Source organism: Colletes latitarsis, chromosome 7 (assembly GCF_051014445.1).
Source record: "Colletes latitarsis isolate SP2378_abdomen chromosome 7, iyColLati1, whole genome shotgun sequence".
Taxonomy (NCBI): domain Eukaryota; kingdom Metazoa; phylum Arthropoda; class Insecta; order Hymenoptera; family Colletidae; genus Colletes; species Colletes latitarsis.
Genome location: NC_135140.1, coordinates 8,062,652 through 8,090,638, shown reverse-complemented (window position 1 = coordinate 8,090,638; position 27,987 = coordinate 8,062,652). Strand labels below are relative to the sequence as shown.

Sequence of the window (27,987 nt, the reverse complement as noted above, 5' to 3'; positions counted from 1 at the left end):
ATGATATATAGAAAAATTATTTCTCCCATAACTTGATAATTCCAATAAAAAGGACAGTAATCGGATCTCTTAACCTGGCAGTATTTAGTCAGTCGGCATTGACAACTCCAAAAACATTTTTCTTACATTATTGAATTTATAAATAAAAATAGAGAATTCGCGGGTCGCAATATTTTGTTTCTCCTTAAATTAAAAATATTGGATAACAACAAACAAGAAGAAAATCTTTTGATGAACGAATAAAAAAAGTACTGCAACGTTGTCGAGGCTGATTGTTCAGGCAACGGTAATTAGGTCTTTTATCCTTGCGAGCGCGAAGAAGCAGGACAGGTTTCAATTTTTTTCGCGCGATCGAATTCATTGTTTGCAGTATTGGCGATGCCTGACGAAGCGGCACAGAAGAATATCAAAATAAAACGTGTTCAACGACGGCTCTCGACCCTGAACGTTGCTCAAGCGTGATTTTCGAACAATAGCGCATCGAATAATGCGACTTCCTGTTATAACGTTCGCTTCCGCTTGATCCGTACACGGAAACTGAGTCCTGTTTTTGGCGTCTATTAGGGACGTCGCGTCATCGAGTGCAACGTCTCGAATATTACACCTTTGCAACTTTTCTTTCATACTTTCGAGGTGTTAAATCCATATTTACACGATATCTTGTGAGCCTGTACTATCGGGTTGGTCTATATACAGTAATGATTCTTAAGATGAACATAGCTCCGGTGTTGGACTGTTCATCTTTCGTACAAGAAAGGTGAAATTTGACACCGTGTTTTAAACGTCTTTCACGCTTCACTGGCTCCATGGGGGATTCCCCTAATTGGGAGGAATGGAAATGTTTAACTTACGAGTCATGTCAGGAGTTCATTTTAGGAATCATTACTGTATCCATACGGTTTTTTAGTTCATGTAACACGAGCGTTATTTTTATTAATTTTTTATAGGAACTGTATGCGATCAGTCGAAGTGACGTGTTTACCATCTATAAAGCATTTTTTTTGCTTTTGAAAACAATTTTTATTAAATGATTATGTTATTTTTAACGAAGAAAATGGACTAAATTCCAAAATATATAAGAAACGCTAGTGTACGTGATAACTCAAAAAACGTTCAACCGAATTTAATAAAATTTCGTACACATAATCTCAGTAACATTCTCTGTCGTTTGACTTAAGAATTTTTTTTGATTAGTTCTGGAGATATTGATAAAAAAAACCTGCGGTGAAAGATTCATCTCTTTTTTAAACTGTTACAATAGAGAATATTCTTGAGAATATGAACACCAAATTTCATTAAATTTGGTTGACTGATATTTGATTTATCACTTACACTAGTGTACCATACATGGTTCAGGAGAACGCCAATTTTTTTGTTATAAATAAAAATAGGATTTCATCAAAAATTGTTTTCAAATATTCAAGAAATGCTTCATAGATGGTGAACAAGTCATTTCGACTGAATACACACATTTTCTGTAAAAAAATTCATGAAAATACTGCTCGTCAACCCCTTAATTCAATCAACGATAAGTACCATATCGATTTAATCGTTAATCATAGCGAATAATCGACTAATAATCCATTTGATAATCGTTTATGACAATTAACGATTAATCGGTTTAATCGTAAACGTCGATCGTTGCCCAATATGGCGCGCGCTGTCGAAGTATCGAAAGAAATAAGGCGTTCGTCTATTGGCCACGGTTAAGCAACGATTTCGTCACTTTCACCGACGATTTCGAGCCACGGTTTCGATTGTTTCTCCTAATTGCAATCGTAATACGGCCTATTATCGGCGTCATCGCCGCGTAATTATTACGTCTGATGCGCTCGGATCGCGGAAAGAAAGTAACCACGGTGGTGAAATTATGCCGCTATCCCGTACGCAGTCTCATGCATTTTAAGCAGAAGTAATAACGCGTTCAGCGAGTAGGATGGATCCATGTTAGTGGAATATTCTACATCGCGAAAATCTTGCAGTTTCTGATCAGAAATCGCGTCAGCGTCAAAAGTTTCCCAACTCAAATCAAAACAACACATTCTCAATAAATGTTAACAACTTTGTATTATTAAAACACGAGTTCTCAACCAACATAGAATTTTTTGAAACGTCTTTCAGATGATGTAAAAAGAAACTCTGTACCCCTTATCCTCTCCATTCGTCTTCTTATTTTTAAACAATACAATTTTATACCATAAATCGTAGCTGATACTGTCTACATTTTGTCAAAGTATCTTGAAACGTCACTTGTTTTACAGATAAAATTCCTCTCAAAGGTCCCCGATGCCATTAGTATCGTTTCAACGGAAGAAGTAAATTTTCGGCGTTTCGAAGCTTGCGCGTCCCACTTAACGCGTCGGATTATCGGCGATTTTGCATACTTGTAAACGATTTCCTGGCCGATTTGCATAGGAATTTGCTTGCCCGCGTCTTTTTATAACGCGGCGGCTAAAAGCGCGCGCAGGGGGGAAAAAATGGTGTCGCTGACTCGCGAGGGAAATATTTAGCACACGGAAAATAAAGCGCGGGGCGCGTCGTGCCGTGAAATTGCATCACTTCGAGTTTTGTGATCTAGTTACCCTCGCCACGGCTCGCTTTGAACCATAATTAAGCGTCACTTTTCCGATCTAACTTCGTCAACGGAGGTTTCGCGGCCTAAGGTTCGGGCCGCCTCTTTCCAGGAAGATCGAATTAATCGCTCGCTCGTAGAAGCGACGGTCAATTTATATCAATATCGCTCGACCCATCGACCACGCTGTTTCAATTTTTGCTGCTATTCCGTGCAGCTCACTGCGCTAAAACATACCGTGAACGAAGATAATATGATAGTAAAGTTTTTCCAATCTTTTTGTAGAACTTTATTTTTAATCGTATAGTTTCGTTTCATTTTGGTATATTTATTTTTGGTGCATTTTATTCAACATTTTTTTGATAAGTAACAATATGATATTATTTAATTTAACGTTTAAACTTCTACTGATATTAATAACAAACTTTGTGTTATAAATAACCGATATTTCTGTGTGAAATGAATTTTCACTCTATATATTTTCAATAAATAATGAAGCAATATTTGAGAATGTAACAAAAGAATAACGCTAATACACGAAAGCAAACTGAACTTAATATTTAATACATCCTCCTTTGTTTTGTATCACCTGAAATATTCTTTTGGTTATCGACTCGATTGATTTACGTAGTTTTCTGATAGAATAAATAGAACTCCGATTCTATTTATCGTCGAGAGCTCAATAGGACCTTATCCTATTCGTTGAAAAGTAATTAATAAAATATTGTGTTACATCTTTTGTGAAATTCTACGTAGTTTTAAAGACATGGTGTAAGAACTAAAAAACTGAATTCTCTGCTTTTTTCTTTATATTCTCTTCTGAATTCGTTTCCGCAAAATGGAATTTTCATTTATGCAATCAAGTTTCTACTTCTAATTATTGCACTCTAAAAACTTCTGGGCAGTGACCTACAAAGATTATTATCTCCGTTAATTTTGTTAATTTCCGTGTGGAACTAAGTGGAAAATACTTTTGAAAATTTGTATTTAAAAGAAACGAATTCTCCTGTAAATGTTTTTCAATCTCCTGTACTTCTCATCCTGCGGGATTAATCGTGAAATTTCAACGTAAAGTAAGCAAATATCGTTGACTTCGTTTCACCATTTTTACAAATATAATTTAACTAGGTAGAGCATAATATATTTTTCATACTGTTGACACTACACTTGCATTAAGCATACAGTACATTATTGTTTTTACATTATCGATGCATTATTTGTTTCTAACCATATTTTTTAATTTTGTTGCAGGTACGTAAACACTAATTCATACAGCGTCAATAATTTTTATCGAATATCACGAGGTACGTATTTCTATCATACTAAATGGAAGGAACGGCTCATATCATTGGTTCGTTCATACAATAGGAGTTCGCTAATTCTTCTCTCTACCTATTGATTTTTCGTGCAAATAACTCAAGATAAGTGGATTCCATCGCACAGGAATTCAGGTAATCGATCGCTGAGTAAAATTTCGTTCCTATAAATGGAGTTCTACTGCATATGACTACTTACAAATTATTCCAAACTCGTTCGATCCTCTTCATCAGCATATTCTACTAACCTTTGCAAACAGTTTTCGACCAAACGCAACAATACATTACTTTATGCCAGGTTTTTAGCGAGGATCGAGGTCGAATCGGGTGAATTATTGACACGTGGTTGTAAACTTAAAAATATTATATTATAAAATTAAAACACGTGTACACGTAGCGCGACCATATTGAACTTAGCAAGAAGCGCGCCGTTCGAATCGCACGCACGCATGCGCACACCGTCAGTGATGTACTCGGGCCTAACAGGGCCCAACGATATCGATCACGTGAAATCACTATGTTTCTCACACTTTAAAATAGTGACGTTTTTCAAACGCAAAATGCAACCATATAAATACAAAACGTGTGAAACTATTAAATAAGTTTCATATGCAATAAATATAGGAAAAATAATTTAAACTTTTCTTTATTTTGATCAGAAAATATTTAAAAGACGAAATTGTGGTTGGGAAAACGTATTTGTCCAACTGACGCGTTGATCAAATTTATATACAAGCATTGGAAACATTTTTTTCAATCAAATTTTTCCAGTAAAGTCAAAGACATGTATAGATAGCGTATACAAATTTTATTTTTATTTGAATTAACTTTTAAAGCATCAATTATACCGGTTTCGATTCTGTTAATAATCAAATTTTTCTAGTAGAAGAGAAAGTGACTTTCGAGCAGTCTGTACTCGATCGTTCCGATTTTGTAACTCGAACAGCGATCGACAATCGCGCGTGTTCGCATGGAATCGAACCAGCGTCGACGATCGATTACGTTCCGGCTCTGTAAAGCATGCTTTCGTACGTATGGCCGGCGGTGTAATTTCGTAATCATTGTCATCGTCGTGGCTGGCGATCCGTAAGCACCATCGCCTCTCACAACCTTTTCAAGGACTCGAAGGTGAGGCCCAGACACTTGGCGTATCGCGTGTCCCATTATCGTCTCGATCAAGGTTAACGCGCTTATGAATATTCACACGCCCCGACTCTTTGCGTCGCATTAAAACGAACCGGCCACTTTTTGCGTCTCGAGGAGGCGGTGAACTCGTTAGATCCCCGATTTACGAATCGATCGGTCTCGTAAAGAAGCGAGGGAACGCTGACAGTTCGAAGTTCCAGCGTCGGCGTAATCTTTTCCTAATGATCGAGGTAAACGCGACTCGACTACCCGTCTTCCGGTCGCCTCTGGGTCTAGCGACTCCATCCGCTCAAGTTTACTCTGGTTTAGCGGCGTGTGTGCACCGTGAAAGGAATTCACCACGCGATACGGCCGAGAAATAATCGAACTGTTTGCTCGAGAACCAATTCAACTTTGGAAGTTTGCTCCATGCAGCGAACTTCGAACGGAATTCTTGGAGTTTGAACTTAAACCTTTGCACTTCGTATATTGGACACTTAAGGGGAGATTCTCGCGTGACGAGTTCAAAACAATCGGTTTCCCGTTTTTCTACCGAATTAGAAGTATGGTTCGAAATTAAGGTTTGAAATGTTTAGGGTCGAGTTTGCAAAATTAACGGAATTCATTTGTTATGGTGATACCCTGACAAAATGGATAGTTTTTAGAAGCATGTACTGAGAGAATTATCGAGTAAATATTACAGAGGAAAATGGGGTAAAAATTATTGCAGTCGAGTACTTATTACTAGGCTTCGGATATTTAAATTTCCTACTTTAATTTGCTGTTACAAAGCATGGTACAATGCATAATTGCTTCTGTGATAACTAATAAAAAATAACGAACAATAATTCACACTACATGCGGTTTATTTTGTATTAATTATTTATAAACTTTTATTTGTTCCTTTTATTTCGACGGGCCTCAAAATATTTCAAACGTCTTGAAGTTTACGAATATATTTTAGTTTTCACTGAAATTGCAATTTAAATTGCAAATACTACTTATTGCTCATGACGAATATACTCGTCATAACTAAAAAATTTTTGCACTTTTTTCACGACGAGTATACTCGTCAGAAACAGTTAACTGGTTAATAGAAAATTCTCTTCGCGTGGAGGTAAAAAATTAGGTTTCGTCACGTTCGACCGTCACATTCGAAGCAACGAGCTCGTACGATCTACCGGGTGTCTATCGCGCGGCGACCGTTCCCCAAGTTTCCCCTACTCCTCTAGTATTTGATGTCCCACGGAAAGCCGCTCGCAGCGGGCTCTCCCGCGCCTTTCTTCGCGCTGCTGCACCGCGTGTCAGTTCGAAAGCGGCCGCGGACAATAACTGACAAGCAACCGGTCAGCTAGTCAGCCAACCAGCCAGCCGTCCTGGCTGCGAAACTCGCGTTCCTTTCTTTCCTCGCCCAGCCGACTCTAGCTTCAGCCATGTTCCTCGAAAGTGCACCGAGTACGGCGAATTTTCTGACCGTGGAAATGTGGTGAGAATCGTACGCGATGGATGAAACGTGAACAACGAAAGTGTGATGATTTGGATCCGAAAGTAACTCGTAAAGTGTCTGTTGATAGTGTCGTTCGTATCTGGAAAAAGTGTGTGTGGTATTGGAAGCACAGAATAATCGGTGAGTCACCAGGTGTAGCAGCGAAAGCTTCGTCGATCGTGGTCCCTCGGTGATCGATGCGTCGACGCTCGAGGTACTACGTCGGTTTGAAAAAAAAAAAAAATAGCCCTCCCTCCCATCGAGGGTGTCATTGTGGAACGTGGAACGAGCCGTCGATCGCGCGAACAAGAACGTTGAGAAACGAGATGAAGTATCCGCTCGATAAACGCGCGAAACATATGCTATCAGGGTCGCGAGGCGCACTCGATTATCCGGCGGTGTCAACGATAACAAACGTCGATCGTTAACGATTTATCGACGCTGGCAGACCCGTGACGTAGGCCGTGGATCAACGCGCGTTTCAGTGTTTTGAGATTTCGCCGTCGAACGTATCCTGAAACGTGGCAGGGTATTTCATCGAACGTGTTGCGCTCTCGTAATGTGTGACATTTAAATGTCAGCGGAGCGCACGACGTTTGCCCGCGAGTCGACTACGAGATGTTGAACAGCGTTCCACCATTTCTTCCTTGTACGTTCTGCCGTTAGATTTCCTGGCGCGGAATATTTGGAGGGACCGGTTGAAAACTCTCGCGGAACATCAGCTATCGGGATAGTCGTACGAAACCAGGAGTTGGAAAGATCCTGAAAATAATTGTTTCATATAGTTTTACAGGGTGTTTGTTCGAAAACTTTAAATCTGAGTACAATCTCGAAAACAACAGATTTTTCAGGGAAAGTTACTCGGTTTCGAATGGAATTACATTTTATTTATTTTTTTTAAACGAGAATCTATATTTTTGTTTGTAGATTTTTATTCTATGCAAAAGAAAGAGTAAGCTTTTTTATCAATTTTTATCTTACAAGGATATTTCATGAAATAATAAATTTGTTTCTCTTCATCTTTAGCCAATGCTTAATGTATGTGTACTTTTGATGAAATCTATTTAATTTTAATGTTTTATGAATCGAACTAGTAATCGTTCTTAAGGTATATTAATTTTTAGATTTGTAAATTAAAATAATTTCTGTTCTCCCTTTCAAGATATAAAACATGTTTAAAATAAATGAAATTTGTACAAATTTATGGTTGAATTTCCAAAGAACGACTACCTATCGATTCATCTTGAGAGTGGCGATAGTTGATTGTTTAGAATTGTTGTGTTTTGGGCACATAAAGCCTGCACGATGAGACGTTGTCAGAAACTTAAGTGACATTTGTGATTCCTTGCATAGTAAAAAAGCAAAAATGTGCAATTCTTATTCATTTGCCATCGTTCAATTCTAGAAAAAATGAAGAAGTTTCGTAAGCAAACTAATTTGTTATTTTATTGAATATCCTTGTCAGATAAAATTTGATAAAAAATATTTCCTACAAAAGTTTGTTCTTGTTTTATGTAAAATAAGAATCTGTAAATGAAAATACAGGTTTCCACTTAAAAAAACAAGGTTGGTCCTTAAATAACGCTTGAAAACGTTCAATAAATAACAATAAATAAAACACTATTTAGATTTTAGATTTAAAGTTTTCAAATAAACACTCTCTATGTCGGTTTTGACTGAAACAGTTATGAAGAATCGAATTGACTTTATAACGGTTATAGAAAATAAAGGTTCTGACTTATATATAATGTATACATATACATATATATATAACCGTTATGAAACCCAAGTAATATCGGTTATAAGAACCGGAATCGAAACCGATATAAGTCAGAACCTTTATTTTCTATAACTGTTTATAAAGTCAATTCGGTTCTTCATAACTGTTTCAGTCAAAACCGACATACAGAGTGTTTATTTGGAAACATATTATATATTATATATCGGTTAAAATTTATATATCGATTAGGAATTTTTTATTAGAGTTTCATATTAATAAGTAAATAATATTTAATTGTTCGTTAATTTATTATTTATTTCTACTAAACGTCATCGCTTACGATCTATATTTTCATATTATTTAAACGTATAAGTAAAACAGCAATAACATCTGAATTTAAGTGAGACCTGTACGGGGACAAAATTAATTTGAGAAAACAATCGTTTTACGTTCACTTGCGTAGGTGGAACAGCTAGAATAATATTTGCTAACTTTGTTAATTCTGTTTGTTTAGCGTTATTGTTCCAATAACTCAAAACATTCGTAGAAGACTGCAAGCGTTTTTTGTTTACAAAATCATGAATTTCGTTCTATATAGATAAACATCGTATGTTATTTTTTTATTCATCTTGTTTGCATTTTCCATCGACATTCCTCAGTATTTTCTCCACTTCATCTTCATCTTCACCAACAGTTAATTTTAGAATTACTTCGTTTACGTTTTTTCTTGCTTCTTTTTGCTCTAAGTTAAGTATTTCCATTCTTGTACATGCATTTAAAATGCAATCTTTTTCAACCATTCTTTAAAGATGGAAACAGACTTGATTGACAAATATATTCCTTAACTGAACGATTTAAGAATGACAATGATATTACATCGGTAAAAGTCTGTAGAAATTGTTGGAAATGGAAATGTTTCAAACCGAAAGAATAAAGTACAAGTGCTGCGATTTGTGATCGATGTTTTCCAATAAAAACATCCCATAGTATTTCAAAAAGAAAACATTCTATAGGTAGAAATGTTCAACTTACGAATCACGTCTGAGGCTTGGATGTTTCTAAGTAAAAACATCTCAAAATATTTAAAAAAGAAGACATTGTGTAGATAGAAATGTTCAACGTACGAATCACGTGTGAGGCTTCGTTTCAAGAATCATTGCCATAGTATAGGAGTTCAGTTACTCGTCTTAAAAGCTAGATCGCACTAAAGTTCCCTCGTCTTGGCATCTCGTTGGAACCCAACACCGTCGTGTCATTTGCCTCCTGGTTCTGCGAGATCGTTCCCGCGAAGACCACGGTTGATGTTATCCGCTACGGGCGTCTGTCTTGTTTCGTTCGGGAAACGAATTCCTAGCAATTGTATCCGAACGAGAGTCGGTTAAACGAACGTCCCGGACAGGACGTACTCGTCGGGATAAGTAAGGTAGTGTGCTTTCGGGCACGGTAGGTTAATTCTCCTCACAGTGGCCGGGGATATTCAGAGCATAAAATGGCCTGACGCGGCTTGCTCGGTGCATCTAGCCGAGATACTCGGAAGACGAGATAGAAAGAGACGAGATGACTGCTCGAAATAATTATTCTCGCTGAAGGGGCACGAGGGGGAGGATCGCAGATTTTCTTGTCTATGGTAAAAAAGAGAGCGAACCTAGCCGAAAGGAGGAGAAATATTTCCGTGGAAAGTAGTCGCTCGCGTATCGGGAGAGGAAACGATCAAAGAGACTCCGTTTCTGTTGAAAGTCGTAAAAACGTGAGAAGATGTTCGCAAGGGAACCACCGGGAGTTTCGTATCCCTTAAAAAATAATCGAAGCGGTGAAAATCAGGGGTTGAATTTAACCCCGTGAGATTTTATAAACAGAAATGATTTAGTTAACTTTAATTCTGTTATAAAAGTTCAGTTTTAACAGTTATTTTGTATTTGACTAATAAATGTTCCGAAGGAATCTTTATTTCTTAACAGATATTTTAAAATAAAGTCTAAAAGTTTAGCATTATTTGAGGAATTGAAAACAGGATGAATATGGATGAGTAAACGTGTCGTGATTTTTATTTACTTATTTCAATGTAGGGTTACGTTGAAAGAAAGATTGGGGTAAATAATAGACTACTATTTAGACTATGTTCATATTATTTTCATGAATACTAGTTTTGAGATCATTGAGAACAAAGCACTAAATTCATTTCATTTCACGGTGACTCGTGTTCACTGTGAACTACTAGTGCTAATTGGCTAAAAAATGGGTTTTTAAATCTACGACCAATCTAGTATTTTAGTGTGTTTACTCGTGAATCAACTCTTTTTGGATTGAATGTTTCAATCTCACAAAAAGGTATTTGCAAATCAGAATTGTTTTCATTTTCTTTATTAAATGAATCACAAAAACCAACAATTTCATCTAAATATTTGCTGAAATGTGCTGTACACGGTGTAATATTATTGTTGCACGAGGTACGATTGATCGCTTGTTGTATTTTAGTTTTTAAATCATTTATATCTGTAGGTGTATCGCAAATAATATTTTTAAGAGTTCCCCATAAAAAAAATCCAAATTGAAGGTCCATTTTAAAAGACTGTATCTGTGTTTACCTATTTCTAAATGTATTATTTAGACAATTTTCGACAATTCTACTATTATATATGGCGGTGCTCGATCCTATTGAAAATACATATCTCGTGTAGCAGACGCTTCCAGACGACATAGAAAAATATATAACATTCCATATAAAAAATTAGATCACCTTCGTTTCTCAAAAAATAATTTAAATACGCAACATTGAAATACACTGTCCTATTGGTAAGAAACTGTAAAACTTTTTTCTCTCTCATTTTTTTTCCAATTAGAATAGCTGCCAAACAGATCACTGACTATAGAACAAAGTTTTCTCCGGACGGAGAAGTCAAAAAATAACTGTTACGTCGGAAGTAATTGAAAATTTTAACAGTTCCATTCGAGCCCCGGGGAGAAGAGTCCGTGGAAATGAGCGAAAGTGCTTGTTACTTAACTCTTTGCCCGTCCGACGAATGAAAAGCGCTCCTTCGACGCTGGTAATTAACCGGGAAAGTATTCAAGGATCGCGCCGGTGCACGTCTCTATCCCTATCTCTCTCACCCCGTAGGGGGTTTAAATTGTGTTTTAATCTCTACGAGAAGGTTCCCTTCGTTTTGAAATGCAAAAACGGCCTTGTCCCAGCGCGCACGGTATAGGGGGAACTGGCAGAGGAGGATACATGGTAGTCATTGACTTTCGTTTAAAGTTCCGAAGAAAAATGGTAGGAGAGCGTAGCCGAAAAGCAATAAAGTGGACGCTTTAAAGCGCGCGGCGGGACGTAAAACTTTCCCGTGAAATACGGCATTCTATTTTAGAGGGCAGGGAGGGGGAGTCTTTATTGTACGGGCAGCGACGTTTTTGCAATTAACCGTTTCCATCGTAAAAGGAACCAGTCTGGTTGCCTATCGTTGGCTAATCGCGAGCCAAACTTCGAAATAGCGCTTCTTATCAGCGCCGAGTTTCTAATACCGGTTCGTCGGTGAAAGATTAAAAGAGAAAGAAGTTTGGTAAATATAATCATTTTATTAACGGAGCACACTTTTAGATGCAGGAGGATAGCGTAAAGGTATGCTAGGTTAATAATTGCATTTGAAACTATGAGCCAGAGTTATTACTTATATGAAATTTTATGAATTATATTTTTAAAATAGGGATTTTGAGAGTAAGATTTCTGAAGCGAAAGATACGTTCCAAAAGGCACGAAATCTTCTAATAAGTTTAAATGGAGAATTTAGTAATGCTGAGAATTAATATCGAAACCACAGAATTTAGAAAACGATTATTTAATTAAAAAATTTACTTTTCCTTTGGATTTTGTGGGTATGCAAGGTAATTTGGAAATGAAGTTTATCAGTATCTTGTTTTATAACTGTTTCCAGAAGCAAAGATTTATGTTAAAATAGATTTAGCAACAGTGATAAATTAAATTATTTAATTATTCAAAATTTGAATCGAAATTTGGCTCGAATTTAATTATTCAAAAGTGGGATCAAGCACAACATATGTGAATTCTGAAAACTTTAAATGAGCAATTAACGAAATTAACGGAGAAAGGTAAATTAGTATCATCGTTGCAACCAAATTCTTAACGTTTAATTTCACGAGGTTGATGGTTCAAAATACTTGAAAATGTAATATAATAAGAATACAGTATTTAGTTTTTTCCATTATACTTTCAAATGCTCGGCATAACTAGGGTTAGCGGAAAAATGCAATATGTATGGACCCGAGTACACTCAGGTTAATAGAAGCAAGACGTTCCTTATTAGGAAGTTATGGATATAAGGTATTACTATGTCTACGAATAAGCCCCATTACGTAACACTCGGATAATATTAAGAGTCAGTTTGTTCAACCTCCATTGGAATATGAGATCGGATCGAAGGTTGTGAGAATCAACGATGCCATTTACTATAGAAACTAGATCATCGGCGCGAAACAAGCGTTTGACTTTGCTAAACGTAGTAGCTAGATCGTTGCTGCTAAATAATAAAGATCTAATGTGGTATTATTGCAGGTTGTCATGATCTTACGAGATACTTACGTTCTGATTCTCATTTCTTGGTATCTGCGAATAAGATATCTCTAATCGCTTAGACAACCGAAAAATAAAATTATGTAATCCGTATATTAAAATTTTAAATCGAAAACGTGATTGTTGACTCAGTAACGTTGGATTCCTCGAAATATTTTGTTGTTTAGAACTTCTTTAATATCGAATCGTCGTCTCCAGGATTGTATCACCATTTACGAAACGTTTTGTACATTGTACTGTAAGTGACATAGCGCGGAGCTATTTTCTCATACGTTCAAGCGTAAGTTGTTAGATAGATAGAGAGGTAGATAAAGCATTTATTCTAGGTTATGGGACAGTGTGCTCAGTATTAAGCTACAATACACAATAGATAAGCATAACGCAGGCTCCACTGAGGCAATAGTACAAAAGTTCCAGGTGCAAAAATACAATAGACAGATAAAGCTGCGATAAAACAGTGTTTCTCAAACTCAAACTTCACTTTTCCAAGGTTCTTCTCGATGGAGGAAGATTTTTGTTTAATACAATTTATCACATTCCCTTTATTATCAAAGTCTGCTATCCCATTCTAGTTTACGATAAATTAAATGTGGAAACGTTTCAGAATAATCATTTTGATTTCGGTATTACAGCAATTTCGATTTTGGTACGAGAGACTGGTAACAAATTAAAATAATTTTTGAGAATTGTAATGAAATAGAGAAACTGAACAATTACTGGTAGATATATCGGTATTTTCGTATACCAGTATGACGTTATACCGCTATTTTTATATTTCTTTTGTGTGTATAACTGTCTTCAACAGCTTGAAAGGTGAGGCATAAAGAATTTGTCTGACTCCTTGCTATAAGAAGCGTTTTTCTTCTGACAATTTGCAAATCTCTCAAGAAATGCAGAAATTGAAAAGAAAACAATATTACTTGAGCAAAAAATAAAGTATAGAATAAAATGAAAACAAGATAGAGAGTAGAGATTTATTAGCAGGGATATTGAAAACGTTCCAAAAGATAGGCCGTGTGCCGCGTGAACGCGTTCGCCCGAAATGTCACCCCCGACGTGTCCATTAAACGCGGAAAATCAGAAAAAAACACCGACGGTTTTCCATCGAATCGTGCAGCGAGGAGAAACGAGTTTCGTTCGAGGCGATCGCTTTATCGCGCGTATCCGCTCGACGCGTCTCGCTCACTTTCACTAGCAACGCGCAGAAAGAGAAAAGGGATCGGGGCTGGTCGAAGTCGTTTTATATACACTGCATAGCACCATTACAATTTTATACTAATTTTAATTGATAATTTCTAAATGTTAATAGTATTACGTAAATCAGGCTAAAATGAAATTATAGTAACGATAAAGGGGCGAACATTGCAGTCATAGAGTTTCATTATAAAAAGCGATGCAGTTCATTTTAAACAAATGCAATTGCACTTTTAAAATAATAGAATTTTATAATTCTGATTATGCTATTCGGTGCAGTTTTCTAATCTCTACAAAAGCACTTTAAGGTATTTTATTTAAATTAGTTCTCCTGAAATTGCCATAACTCTTGAAGTATTAGGTTTATGGCATAAGTACTATAATACTATTTTGTACAGCTTAAAAAACCAGATCGAACAGTGCTATCGCAGTCATAGAGTTTGATTTTAAAAAAGAATGCAGTTGCATCGGTACATCTGGGAAATGCAATTGCACTTTTAAGAAAAATAGAATTTTATAATTTTGATTACGCTATTCGGTACAATTTTTTAATCTCTACAAAAGAGTATGAATACATTTATGCCTTGTACCTAACTGTTTAAGAGTTATAGCACTTTAAAGTATGCTATTTAAATTATTTCACCTAAAATTGCCATAACTCTTGAACTATTAGGTTTATGGCATAGGTACCATAATACTATTTTGTGGAGCTTAAAAAACCAGATCGAACAGTGTTATGGCATTCATAGGGTTTCATTTTAAAAAATAATGCAGTTGCATCGATGCATCTGGGAAATGCAATTGCACTTTTAAGAAAAATAGAATTTTATAATTTTGATTACGCTATTCGGTACAATTTTTTAATCTCAACAAAAGAGTATGAATACATTTATGCCCTGTACCTAACTGTTTAAGAGTTATAGCACTTTAAAGTATATTATTTAAATTATTTCACCTAAAATTGCCATAACTCTTGAACTATTAGGTTTATGGCATAAGTACCATAATACTATTTTGTAGAGCTTAAAAAACCAGATTGAACAGTGCTATCGCAGTCATAGAGTTTCATTTTAAAAAAGAATGCAGTTGCATCGGTGCATCTAGAAACTGCAATTGCACTTTTAAGAAAAATAGAATTTTACAATTTTGATTACGCTATTCGGTGCAGTTTTTTAAGCCCTACAAAAGAGTATGAATACATTTATGCCCTATACCTAACTGTTTAAGAGTTATAGCACTTTAAAGTATGCTATTTAAATTATTTCACTTAAAATTGCCATAACTCTTAAACTATTAGGTTTATGACGTAAGTACAATAATACTATTTTATGGAGCTTAAAAAACCAGATCGAACAGTGCTATCGCAGTCGTAGAGTTTCATTTTAAAAAAGAATGCAGTTGCATCGGGTGCATCTAAGACATGCAATTGCATTTTTAAGAAAAATAAAATTGTATAATTTTTATTACGCTATTCGGTGCAGTTTTCTAATCTCTACAAAAGAGTGTCAAAACACTTATGGCCTATGCCTAATAGTTCCAGAATTATATCACTTTAAAGTTTACCAAATCATTTCACTGCTAAATGTTATATGTATAAGTACCGAACTATCAGCTTCAAAGTAAAAATACATCAACATTTGTTTGCGTAGTGGAAACGCTGCAAATTTGTTATAGAGTATCAACCAATTTCACTTTATCGAGTATTTTACGATTACAAAACACACATTATTCGGAAATTGAACACGTAGTTCTACCAAAATAAGTTTCTCGCATTGACAAATAATCATAAGAAATAAAATACAACAATCCCCAGGCTTATTAGCGTGTAAACAATTTGAAAATGTCAATGTTTTTATGAAAAGCGTTGAACTACATTTTAATAAAAAAATGAAACAAGTTTTCTAACAACGATACAATGTCTTCAAAGGATCTGATTATGAATTCATTTCAATAAATCGTTAAAAATAGAAACGTGAAATACCGTCGCGTTATATAAATTAGGCATTTCGCGATTACCGTGGTACGCTCGTCTGCATCCTCGTTTCGGCGGGCAAACCCCGTCTGCGTCGCGTTTGTCTGGACCCTTTAGAAAACATCGGAGCCGGTTCCGCAGCGTGAAAGATTGCTTCCCGCTTTTTTTTTGTCGGTAGTTTTGCCGTAGTAGGATACCAAACCTTTTGAGGACTAAATTTTCGAGCGAGATACACCGGTGAAAGACTGTTATCTTTCCGCGCTCCGTACGCCCGAGTTTCAGGCTCGGACCTATTATCCGCGATACGAGTCGTTAAACAAGCGCGTTTCCACTTTTGGTTGCCTCTTCGTAAATGAAAAGTGACTCGTTGTTTCTATCGCGTACCTCGCGATGGAAAAGAGCCACGCGGCCGTCGAGGAATCGACTCAAATAGTAATTAGACTGGATACGAATAGATCGACGAACGATCCCCGCGTTCGCGTGCGCCTAGACTCGGCTGCGAAGCAGGCTCGAGCGAAAGTCACTGACCGATATTCTTTTTATCGCCCCGACGCACGTACGTATCCACCGCGCAACCGTTACTGCCGCGTTTGCATTTCCTTTTTTCCCGTCGTGCCATTAGAACGTTTCCTGGTGCGGGAAATGTAGCTCGAGCGTAGAAAACTCGCGCGCCAGACGCGTCTGGCCGTGTATAACGCGCCGAGCTTTCGGGGGGCTGACGGGACGTTGTTCTCGCAAACAGTAACGATTACATGAGCCGATTAATCGATGCTAAAAACGCGTTCCAAGCATCCGTCGTTCCAGGAATTAACGAAGTAACGTTTATGGCTGCAATCGTCCGCGTTCGTTGATACTCGAGCGTACGGGGGGGCTCTTTACGGTAGATTTTCAGGCACAGCTGTTGGGGAAATAATCCACACATATGCCTGCTTCCGCGCTCTTTATCGACGTTTTTTTTATATGTTTTCGTTCGATATTGTGTCGGAATAAGTTCGTAGAAAATGTATTAAATGAGCTAAAAGATTATTGTCTCGATTAACGTTAGATTTATGGCCATTGATTGGGCATATCTTTATGGAAACTTATCGAGCGGGTTTCCTTTTAATTAGGATATATATTACCTATACTAGAGCAAAACTGAGTAAACCGCGATAAATTCAAACTATGATTTCATATCGTCGAGTAATTCTTTCGTACCACGTTACTTCTCGCACGCACGAAAGTATGTGTATTATACGTTCCAAGAATCTTATATCCTGGCATACTTCCTTTGCAATCAATACTCTAGACCAAGAATCGGCAAATTGTTCTTAAGAACGATCGAATAATAAACATTCTGGGCGAATGTTTTATCTGGGATTATTGAGGATATTATTTATTTACTATTATATGGGTAAAAGACCCACTAGTATACAATATGAAAGATATTTTTTCGGTTTATTACACTACAGTACAAAATAAATTAGATATTGGTATATGACCGCCGTTCGCTGTCTCAACCGAAAAAATATCTTTCATATTGTATACTAATGGGTTTTTTACCCATATAATAATAAATAAATAATATCCTCGATAATCCTAGATAAAACATTTGCCCAGAATGTTTATTATTCGTTCGTTCTTAAGAACAATTTGATTCCAATCTTAGATACCTATATCTAATTTATTTTGTACTATAGTGAAATTTATTTTATAATCCTATTATATTTCTTTTTCTTTTACTTATAAGCTCCGTTCTCAGTCTTATTTTAGTATAAATAATTTAATTATAAATTGTAGATTTGATTTTTCTAAATTTGTTTTGAAAATTCAACGACCATTTTTACTTTTACACTATTAGAACGTAATCTTCATATGGAACTTAATCTAAATAGGTGCTTAGATAACTAGGAAGTACTTGACAATCAGTACTGTATCTCAAACGCTACAGATTTTTATTAAAAAATTAGACGAAATTACCTCGTTTAACAAAATAGAGGATGAGGTGGTAACTTTGATTACTTTAATTTTCTTTCGTTATTTTTAAGTGTACGAGAAGTATTTGTTCACAAGAATTGTGTTGAATAAAGAGGGCATAACGTGGGAACAATAATTTTATTGGGTCAAGGATTTTTTAGGTATATTTAAAGTCACCATTATTTTTCTAGATGGCACGCTAGACTTTTGTGTTTCTAGTAGTATAAATAGATGTTCAGACAACTTCAACGACTTATAACACAAGGTCATTCGACGCGAAATAAAAGAGTGAAACAATGGTGGCTCGATGTGATGTCCATTTGCGTCGTCGCACAACTGTAAATGGTCGAATCACACGCTGCAATGATTCTTTGCTTCATGCATGCCACTTGGAGTACCTCATATGGCTTATGAATCGTTGTTTCGTGCCTTTATTTCACCACGAATAATCTTGTATTATACGATCGTTGAAACTGTCTAAACATCCGCTATTCTATCATGGATAAAAAGACATAGTACGCCATTTTTTAAAATAAAGGTGATCTCTTAATGCTTACGAAATATATATTTTTTCTTACATTACGACTCTTTTCACACCTTTTTTATGATCAACGTGGTCTTCATATCTTCCAAACTAATGAAAAAAAATAGGTGGTTATAAATCATAAGGAAAGAATTCACTGTACAAAGGATTTAAGATACTCTTAGAACATTTTGGATGTCAACTTCATCTTAATAAAATATTTCTATCAACATTTGAAAGTTTTCAAAAACCGTCATCCTCTAGGAGACGCTAGTAGTAATACCACAGCTTTGCAATAAGGTTGATATTTTTAAAAAATAAACATTTAAAGAGTCAAGAACCTCTGGCGTTACAAGTTATTTCGTAAGGCGACAGAGAAAGCTTTCCTCGTCATATTCATCTAGTTACGCGTCCAAATTTAAAATTTGACTTTATAGAATTCACTGTATAGAAAATTGAAGATACTCTTAGAACATTTTGGATGTCAACTTCATCTTAATAAAATATTTCTATCAACATTTGAAAGTTTTCAAAAACGTCATCCTCTAGGAGACGCTAGTAATAATACCAGAGCGTTGCAATAAGGTTGATATTTTTAAAAAATAAACATTTAAAGAGTCAAGAACCTCTGGCGTTACAAGTTATTTCGTAAGGCGACAGAGAAAGCTGTCCTCGTCATATTCATCTAGTTACGCGTCCAAATTTATAATTTGACTTTATAGAATTCACTGTAGAGAAAATTGAAGATACTCTTAGAATATTTCGGATGTCAACTTCATCTTAATAAAATATTTCTATCAACATTTGAAAGTTTTCAGAAACGTCATCCTCTAGGAGACGCTAGTAGTAATACCAGAGCGTTGCAATAAGGTTGATATTTTTAAAAAATAAACATTTAAAGAGTCAAGAACCTCTGGCATTACAAGTTATTTCGTAAGGCGACAGAGAAAGCTTTCCTCGTCATGTTCGTCTGGTTACGCGTTGATTCGACCGATCGTTCGGCCGTTTGTAAATGCGACAGGTGCACGCCTACCGGTAGGCCAAAGAAAACGTTAATTCTAATCGCGGTGCCGGCGAACACTCCTCTCGTGCGGTGGCGGCACGCTCGACGATACCGTTATGCCGGCTGCCGTTCAAAAGTTACACAAGAAGTTATAGTACGTCGTAATATAGAAGCTTCTGCGCCGGGTGCGTTTTGCTGTTCCGCCCGCGGACACCAAAACGAAAAATTGTTTGCATCCGTGACGCGCACCGCGCCGATAAAACGCCTCGAATCGCGAACTATTAAACTAGACAGTGACTCTCAAAACTCTTCTAATAATTTGCTCGTTCGAGTTTAACCCTTCGTCGTACGATTTAATTACGAATAATTTTTTTTAAAGTTCGTACGAAAAATGGCCAGGAGAAAGAATAGATTTCTTTTACGAATACCTCGTGAATGTATAAATGTGTTGATTTTATCAACATTAATTTTTTTAGAAAATTATTTGAATGTTTATCCGTCGATCGAAATCGTTTTCCATTCTTTCTACTATATTTTGAAATTTTTCACGTGATAGCTTTGCATTAAATATACAGAGTGCCTCAATAGTCGTGGTGCAGCTACGAGGTTGGTGATTGTTCGTGAGAAAATAAATCATGTAAAATGAAATTTTTTTTATACGACCTTCCCCGTTATCGAGAAAAATAACTTCAGTACAGGTTTGCATGGAGCAACGTTAAACCATTTTTGGTCAATTTTTTTAATAAAATTAACTTCGTAGGGTAATTATATTTATGCCCAACAACATTCTAATTAAATCCGTTGTACGAAGATTTACAATTAATCGTGTACACGTAGATTGTTAGAATTATTTCGTCAGTTTTGATAACGAATTTTAGTATAGACTATGATCGATTAGAATAATTTCTCAAATCGAGGTATGATACTTTCTAAGGTGACTTGTTTATTTAAATACAATAGTTGGAATTTTATTATTTATTTTATGTTACGAATTTGTATTCTATTATCTAAATGCAGTATTCTTTTAGTGATTTAACCCACAATACGATGGATAATGTTCTCCATAGCCCCGTTGAGTGTCGTTTCGAATAACGGTTCCTAACGCTGTTCAGCGCCGCAGTATATCTACGGTATTTTTACGAATGCACTATCTTCGCATATAAATTAATATTATGAAGTCGCGTTGGGAATAAATTACGCGTGAAATGAAATGGAAGTCTTGAAACTGGTTTTAACTGTTTTTTCACCAAGTATTGACCGAATGGCTGGAATACGGAAAAGGTGCGAATGATCGGAGCGGTTGTAGCGTAACCGGCTGTCTCAAGATTGGAGCATAACTGTCAGAGGTGCAAGCGTAATTATATTTTCGACAACGAAGAATCGGTTTATCGTAATTAGGAAAAGTCACCAGAAGTAAGGAAACTGTTTTGAAGGATGAACTAAGAGACTATTGATTTGTGATTTGTAATTTGACTAATTTTAAGCGACTTAACTAAGATTTTAAAAATACTTACAATAGTGTATAAAGTTAGTTACTTGATAACTTACCTAAATTTCCTGTACCAAATATTTAAAACCCTTTCCTGTATTTAAAATTTAAATGAAAGTTTAAGTGATAAAGGTATTTCTTTTAAATCGTACAATTGCAAATATCAATGTAATCAATGGCATCTAATACTGAATTCGTCGTGTGCTATTATTAATAGGAAGTACAGTCTAATAGTCAATAACACCACAAAACTAGTAACATTAAACATATGTAGTTTTCTCAATAAGAGATACTAGTAAATACGATGGTATAAAATATTTAAAGTATTTTCTTTATTCTTGTGTAGGAATATTTGTATCCATAATTACACGTATTTTTACGTACTCGTTCATACGATATAAAAAATTATGCTGAATTTCAATAAATACTCGGCAAAGCTTTCGAATCAGTGGAAATCGAAATAGAATTATGAATCAGCAACTCTGTAATCAGTTTTCTTGCCAATTTTAATTGTTTCTTGTACTTTCAACTATTAATAATATCGTAAATTGTATGAACAATAGTAATTACTTTTTAAAAATTCGACTTAGCTGGGTTCTCGGCGTTTTTGCACACTGTGAGTTGCATTGTTGCGACTGCAAGATGACGCGTGTCGTTCACGCGCATCGTAATGAAAGTCGCTAATTTTTCCTGCGATTTTCCCCCTTTTGTCTCGTCTTGCATACAATACGTAGAGCGTAAACGACTCCGTTTGAAAGAATGCCCGAGTTTCGCCTGAGAATCGATTCCACCGTTTCCATCGTTCTGTTAGAAAGGCGTTTCACTGGCCACGACACACAGTGTACAAAAACGTCCGAAACGCGGTTGAAATATGAAAGCGTGATTTTATTTGTGTGAAAATTAGTGTATCAGGATTCTCAAGATCGTTTGTTATGAATCTGATGCTAGATTAAAGATTTATTTAAAGATTCATAAATAAATAAATGGTTTCATTCGTAAAAAATTTTGGATATGTGCTATTACCATATTAACATTATTGAATAATAAATGAGAGGATATTGTCTAATCAAACACAATTTCTACTAAAAATTTATTTATTTTCATTGTAACTTCATGAAATTAAAAGTAATATGTAATATCGTGTTTATATATGAATCTAGATAGTTTTAATTTCTATAGATTAACAGTAACAGTAGTATATATTAAAAATTCATGTTGGTTCAATTTAACTATTCGATTTACACGATGGCCTATCGAGATTATACTGTGTATCATACTTCGAAATAACGCTCGAAAAACTATAGAAAGTTCGTCTGATCATGAACACGTGAATCTACTTAACGGGTTAATTTTACTGTAACCGCGCGTTTCCAATGTGATTTTTTGGAATTAATTAAGATAAAACTAATAAACTTACGAAGCTGTTGCTTTGCATAAATATTTATAGATGTTTAGAGTATTAACACAAATTATTATAAAATATTTGATGCAAAATTGAATGAATTACAAACGAACATCCAGATCGTGTCCCGGAACACCTTCCCAATCGGATGAATTAATTACCACCGTACTAGTCGTATGAAATAAAGGAACAGTATTTCATTTTATTCGTTAGGAATGTGGTTACTGTTCAAACCACAGTGAATAATTTAATTAAACAATTGACTAAATGGCCACGCTTCAAAGAAAATACTCGAACTTTTACTAAATTTTCACTTTTCGCCGCTTGGAAAAAATGATGATATACAGTCATAAATATGAATAAATATGAAATCAATCGGTCAACAAGATCTTCAAATATTATATCAGCTAGCTTCGAGAATATAGTTTCGAGAAAAACGCGTTTAGAATTTCTGGTGTCGTGCTGGGTACTGCCCCTTCTAAATTAATTATTTTTACGAATTCCATTAAATAGTTTTGTAGACTTATTTTCAAGGTTCCAAACATTAAAAAGATATCAAAAGGAAAATCAATTTTATTGTTGTAGATTATCAGAACCCCCCTTTGCGTTCGATATTTCTGCAGAACTTGGTATTCAAACTCTAACCTTTCAAGATCATGCAACCGTGAGATTATTCTATTCGATCATTGAACAAAGACACTTTAAGAAAACAAGATAAAATAAAAATCAATTTTATCGAAATTCTAGATCGCAATATGCCCTTAACCGTGAAAGTAGGCATTGAAGTCACTTTTTACTGCTCGAAGGATTCACAGTTCGCGTTGCACTAATCAGAAACGCGTTTTCTCTTTTCTTAAGAATCCTGGAGTGATTCTTCTCTCGATTCGAAGCTCGTGCCGTAAAAAGGCAGTGTTTAAGAAAATGGAATAAAATAAAAATCAATTTTATCGAAATTCTAGATCGCAATATGCCCTTAACCGTGAAAGTAGGCATTGAAGTCACTTTTTACTGCTCGAAGGATTCACAGTTCGCGTTGCACTAATCAGAAACGCGTTTTCTCTTTTCCTAGGAACCCTGGAGTGATTCCTCTCTCGATTCGAAGCTCGCGCCGTAAAAAGGCAGCGTTTCCAGGGGTTCGGCCGATCCCACGGCGCGTTGTATCCTAATAAAGTCACGCTTTCGTATCCGCCTACGCGTCACGATTAACAATTAATGGTCGCCTAACGAATGCCAAGCCGGCCAGGAAAGCGCGTGCATCACCCGAACGCACGTGCAGCCTGTCGAGGCCCAATTATTCCGAGTAACGGACGACCTAGGAACGTGCGACATGCGACAGACACGCAGCATTTTAAAACAAATCGTGACCATTCTCGCGACGTGACTTTTCTCGCTGCTCGATAACACGACCTTCGGAATCGACATTTTCGTCGGGCGTTCGTGTCCTATCGTGAGCTTTACGCACGATTTCCCCTAGCGTTCAATGTTCTAGACCCGTTAAATTTCTCCTTTGGAAATTAATTCCAAGAAAATTAATGCACGTTCAGGCTTCTCCTTTTACACGATGTTTATTTGCATTGAAAACTAAGATATTTCTTTTCGGTTGGGACCAAATTTATACTGCGTGTCACTGAAGGCAAATAGATAAAAAAAGCTGATACTAATTTGTGTCCAAAAATTGAAAAGATTCCAAGAAAATTAATGCACGTTCGGGCTTTTCCTTTTACACGATGTTTATTTGCATCGAAAAACTGAGAAATTTGTTTTCAGTTGGGACCAAATTTATACTACGTATCACTGAAGTTAAATAGATAAAAAAAACTGATACTAATTTATGTCCAAAAATGCTTGATTGGAAAGATATATGATTTTAAAGGTATTTATGATTTATCGTGACGGTTATAAGAGATGGTAAAAATTCCTCCCTTCCTTTCTGCAAGAAAGGCTTCGTCGAATTAGTGATTGTCGAACTTTTTCAAATATTTCGTCTGAATTGGAAATAATAGTAAATGCATTTTGAATACATCGCTAAAATTGTTGTAATTGCTGTTACAAAAAATATACTTTTCCTTCCATCAACCGTATGCAACGCCATTTGTAACATGTGCATGTATAATATATCTGGACTGGCGTCTACTTTCTCGAGAATTAATTAGTAAAGAAGACTTCAGTTTCGAAGAATTTGACTACCCAGCCCATTTAAGAAACATTTTAAGCTTGCAAAGGAAGTCTAAATATGAAAACGGGCCAACATAAAAAATCAAATATTTTTCGACGTTCTAAACGCATGTGCAGTCAGAGACAGAAACTTAGAAACCCTTCCTCGAGAGTGTTAAGGTACGTTTTCGCGTGACAGTAAAAGTGCACGACATTTGTTACCACTACACCGTGACACTTCTGTAATGCAATGTCGCGACAATGTCAATTTTTAGGTTTCCACGAGCGATCAAAGTCGACCGTCTCGTGTCACGTGAGTGAAAAGCCACGGCTTTGGTGTCACATGGAAACGTACGTGGAGACCACGCTTCAAACTGTCAAACTCTGGTGCTTTCTCGTGGCGTTTTCTTGCGCCGTAATCTCCGGAGGATCGCCAGATACGTCTTCCTCAATTTCGCTGGATGATTAATTCAAAGCAAATCGCGCGGTTATCCCCGCCTCGTAGACGCTCGATGCATTCTTCCTTTGTGTACCTTTCTCGCGCAGTCCCACGTTTTCACTGTTCACGACGGAGACAAAGGCCAGATTTCGCGACGTTGGCCGAAAACGAGAGTTCCTCCTCGCCCGTAGCTCTTCGAGCCGGCAAAACAATGCGAAAGTAATTAAGACTGAAGATTCTTGTCGAACGTTCTTGCCCGCTCGGTGCTCGTGGCTCGACGAGAAGTTCAAAGTCGTTTCTGTCTGGACAAGAAATCCGGGTGTCGCGGACCGGCGTGCATTCGTTTAAAACTTTCAATTTATCAGCTTGCGGCACCAGGCGAAACTGTTTCGCCCCTTAAATAGCATCGCGGAACTTTCCGAAGTTTGTTTCTGCGCGTGCTTTATTCGAAAGTCTTTTTCTGCGTCGTTAATAACGCCGAAATTAAGAATGTTTGGAATACTTTGCGTAATTCGAGCGCGTTGCGTAACTTCCCAGACACGAAGCAATTACCTAAGAGCGGTTCAGTTCGATGCACCTGTGGCGGCTCATTGTAGGGAGAAGTGAAAGAAATGAAAAAAGGGGAGAGGAACGTTCATTGTGTCAAGAAAAACAATTATAAACATACAAAGGAGTACGATAAATCTAAACGTACAAACGACTGTCTTATAATTAGGAATGCGATTCAGACTAATGGTTCAACACAGAGCACGCGTAATGCTACTCACAACATAGTTTTAAAGATAATTATTTATACTAGGGGCAAGATAACAAATTTTGTATAGGAAAGAATAATTAAATCGAGTTACGTATAGAGAGGGGTGAGATACTAATCTACATATTATCGAGAAATTCTCATACATGTTTTATAAATAAATCTTACGTTAGTTTATAATTCTAGTTATAATTGTATGTTACTTAAATAACTTAAATTCGTTGCAACCACCAGTACTTGGGATTACTGTATGTAACAATCGAGTCGAGTACTTGTGAGAAAGGTACAGGTTGAGCGTGTCCCTCTGTTGACGAGTGCAAAAGGTAAAACACACCCACGTTGCGTTGTGATATTCGTCTGACCATAGTCGACTGTTTCTACTGCCGCGCATGGGTTGCACTGGAAACGAGCCTAATATACGAGCGATCGATAACGGTGTTTCTTTCATGGAAAAGGGCTGGACGCATACGGTAAATTCAATAAAGCGATACAGGTGCTCATGAGTAAATAATGTTTATAATATATGTATTCACAAAAGTTTCAAGATTTAAGAAATTGGAGAAGACCTTCGTATCTCGATGAAAAAGCAAAGTAAGCAAAATCTGATCACTGTGCTTTATGTCTCCTTTATAATTATAAACTGTGCAACTTTTATTTGAAACGTTTTTTGATACAGCAAATACTTTATAAATTATTTAATCTTGAGAATAATTAAGATTTTAACTCTTATTCCTTTTACCTATTAAGGAGAAGAATATATTTTCAGACTAATTGTAATTTTCTCATCCTGCTGATCCGTTTCATTTTTCAATGCTTCTAACGTCCTTAATATTCACAATTCTTTTTTTCTTTGCTTTTATTTTGAACGTCATGTCGATGCTCGATGTTATCTTCCTTTTTTGTTTACTCTTTTTATTCTTTTCTCTTGCATATACAAAATATGTATAATGGAGGAAAATGGAAATATTAAGAACAAGCCTCTTCTGTAAACATGAAATTATTATACATTTCATATGATTCCACTTCCAAGTGTTTCTTACTCTATACATACAAAAATTTTCATTTACGCCAAAATAGAGATCACATTTTATCCCTCAATTTATATATAAACAATTTTTATCGCGACACTTTAGCGTGGACACCCTGTATCTATACCCTGTTTGTTTGTGTTTCCTCTTAGTTTATTTCAATCAATTGTTTACAAGATTCATAACAGAAATTGTTTAAATATACAAAAGATACTGTTGCTACGAATATTTTAGTTAGTTTCTAAACGAAAAGAACAGATTTCGTCATTTTAATTGCACAAGAGCCGATTAAAAGAAAGAAAACGAAACTGTAACGAATGGCGTGGGTTCTTGCGATTGTAAAATAAGAATAAAAGAACAACGATCGCGATCGTTTCTTTCTCCTCTACCGAGGATTAACTCGAGACCAGAGTTAATCGCCGTTTGGCTCGGTGATTTAGAGCCGTGACGAGGCATCGATAGTGCAGCGAACTCGATCTTCTACGCATGCTTCCGCCGGAAGCTGCCGCCCTGAAAATTGTTCGAGCGTGTCCGATCGGTTGCGTGATCACGGGCGACACGACGCGTCTATTCTCCCGTCTCGATCGACGATTTCTTTCGTTCGATTACTCTTCGCGTGTCTAATAGGAGCCACAAACAAAACGATGTCTGGTATAATAATTTTTTACGACCGTCGTTCTAACGACTCTCTAGATAATAATTGTAAAATGTCTGGGCTTATTGTTCAACAGTGGTGCACAATCTTCCTCGCTACTAAATAAAATAACGTTAACACAGACGAATATATCACAATACTTTCAAGTAGATCTCTTTAATACAAAGATAATAATAAAAACGATATTTTCGTAAATATAGTAATTACAGTATCGTGTACGTTATTAATCGTTATTTAAGTATGTAATGAAGTAATTTTGCCTTTGTCGGAGAAGATACATTATGTAAAATTAAATTCTCTCTAAAATTCATTACAAGTAACGAGAATATATTAGCAAAATTAAAAAAAATAGAAGAGGCAAACATCATTATCTATGGACAAATTTTGCTTAAAATTTAATCATACTAGGCCTGCTTTTTGCAATTAAATTTTGTACATTTTATTAAAACTTCTGTGTATATGTAACGTAAAACTTGTACAAAGTTATTTTAGGAGTAGAATAATTTATTCAATATTCAAATCATGAAAACATGAATATGTTTATACTATTGTAAATAAATAATTGCCCAAAACAAATGCATTGTAGTTCCATTAAATAGGGCCTCTTATTTTAGAAA

The 27,987-nt window shown here is 36.0% G+C and overlaps 2 protein-coding genes across 4 annotated transcripts in view; both read left to right on the top strand.

The window, feature by feature from the left end:
• Positions 1-27,987, top strand: part of LOC143344036 (uncharacterized) — a 257,432-nt gene that overhangs the window by 54,034 nt on the left and 175,411 nt on the right. The gene's annotated exons all lie outside the window — the stretch shown is intronic.
• Positions 1-27,987, top strand: part of Gckiii (Germinal centre kinase III) — a 196,434-nt gene that overhangs the window by 97,827 nt on the left and 70,620 nt on the right. The window contains exon 1 of one of the 3 annotated variants that reach the window (XM_076769607.1): positions 6,279-6,640. The exons of the other annotated variants lie outside the window; for them this stretch is intronic. The gene's annotated coding sequence lies outside the window, so the exon portion shown is untranslated. Of the gene's footprint in view, positions 1-6,278; positions 6,641-27,987 lie in introns of those variants that run through there. 3 annotated transcript variants of the gene reach the window in all.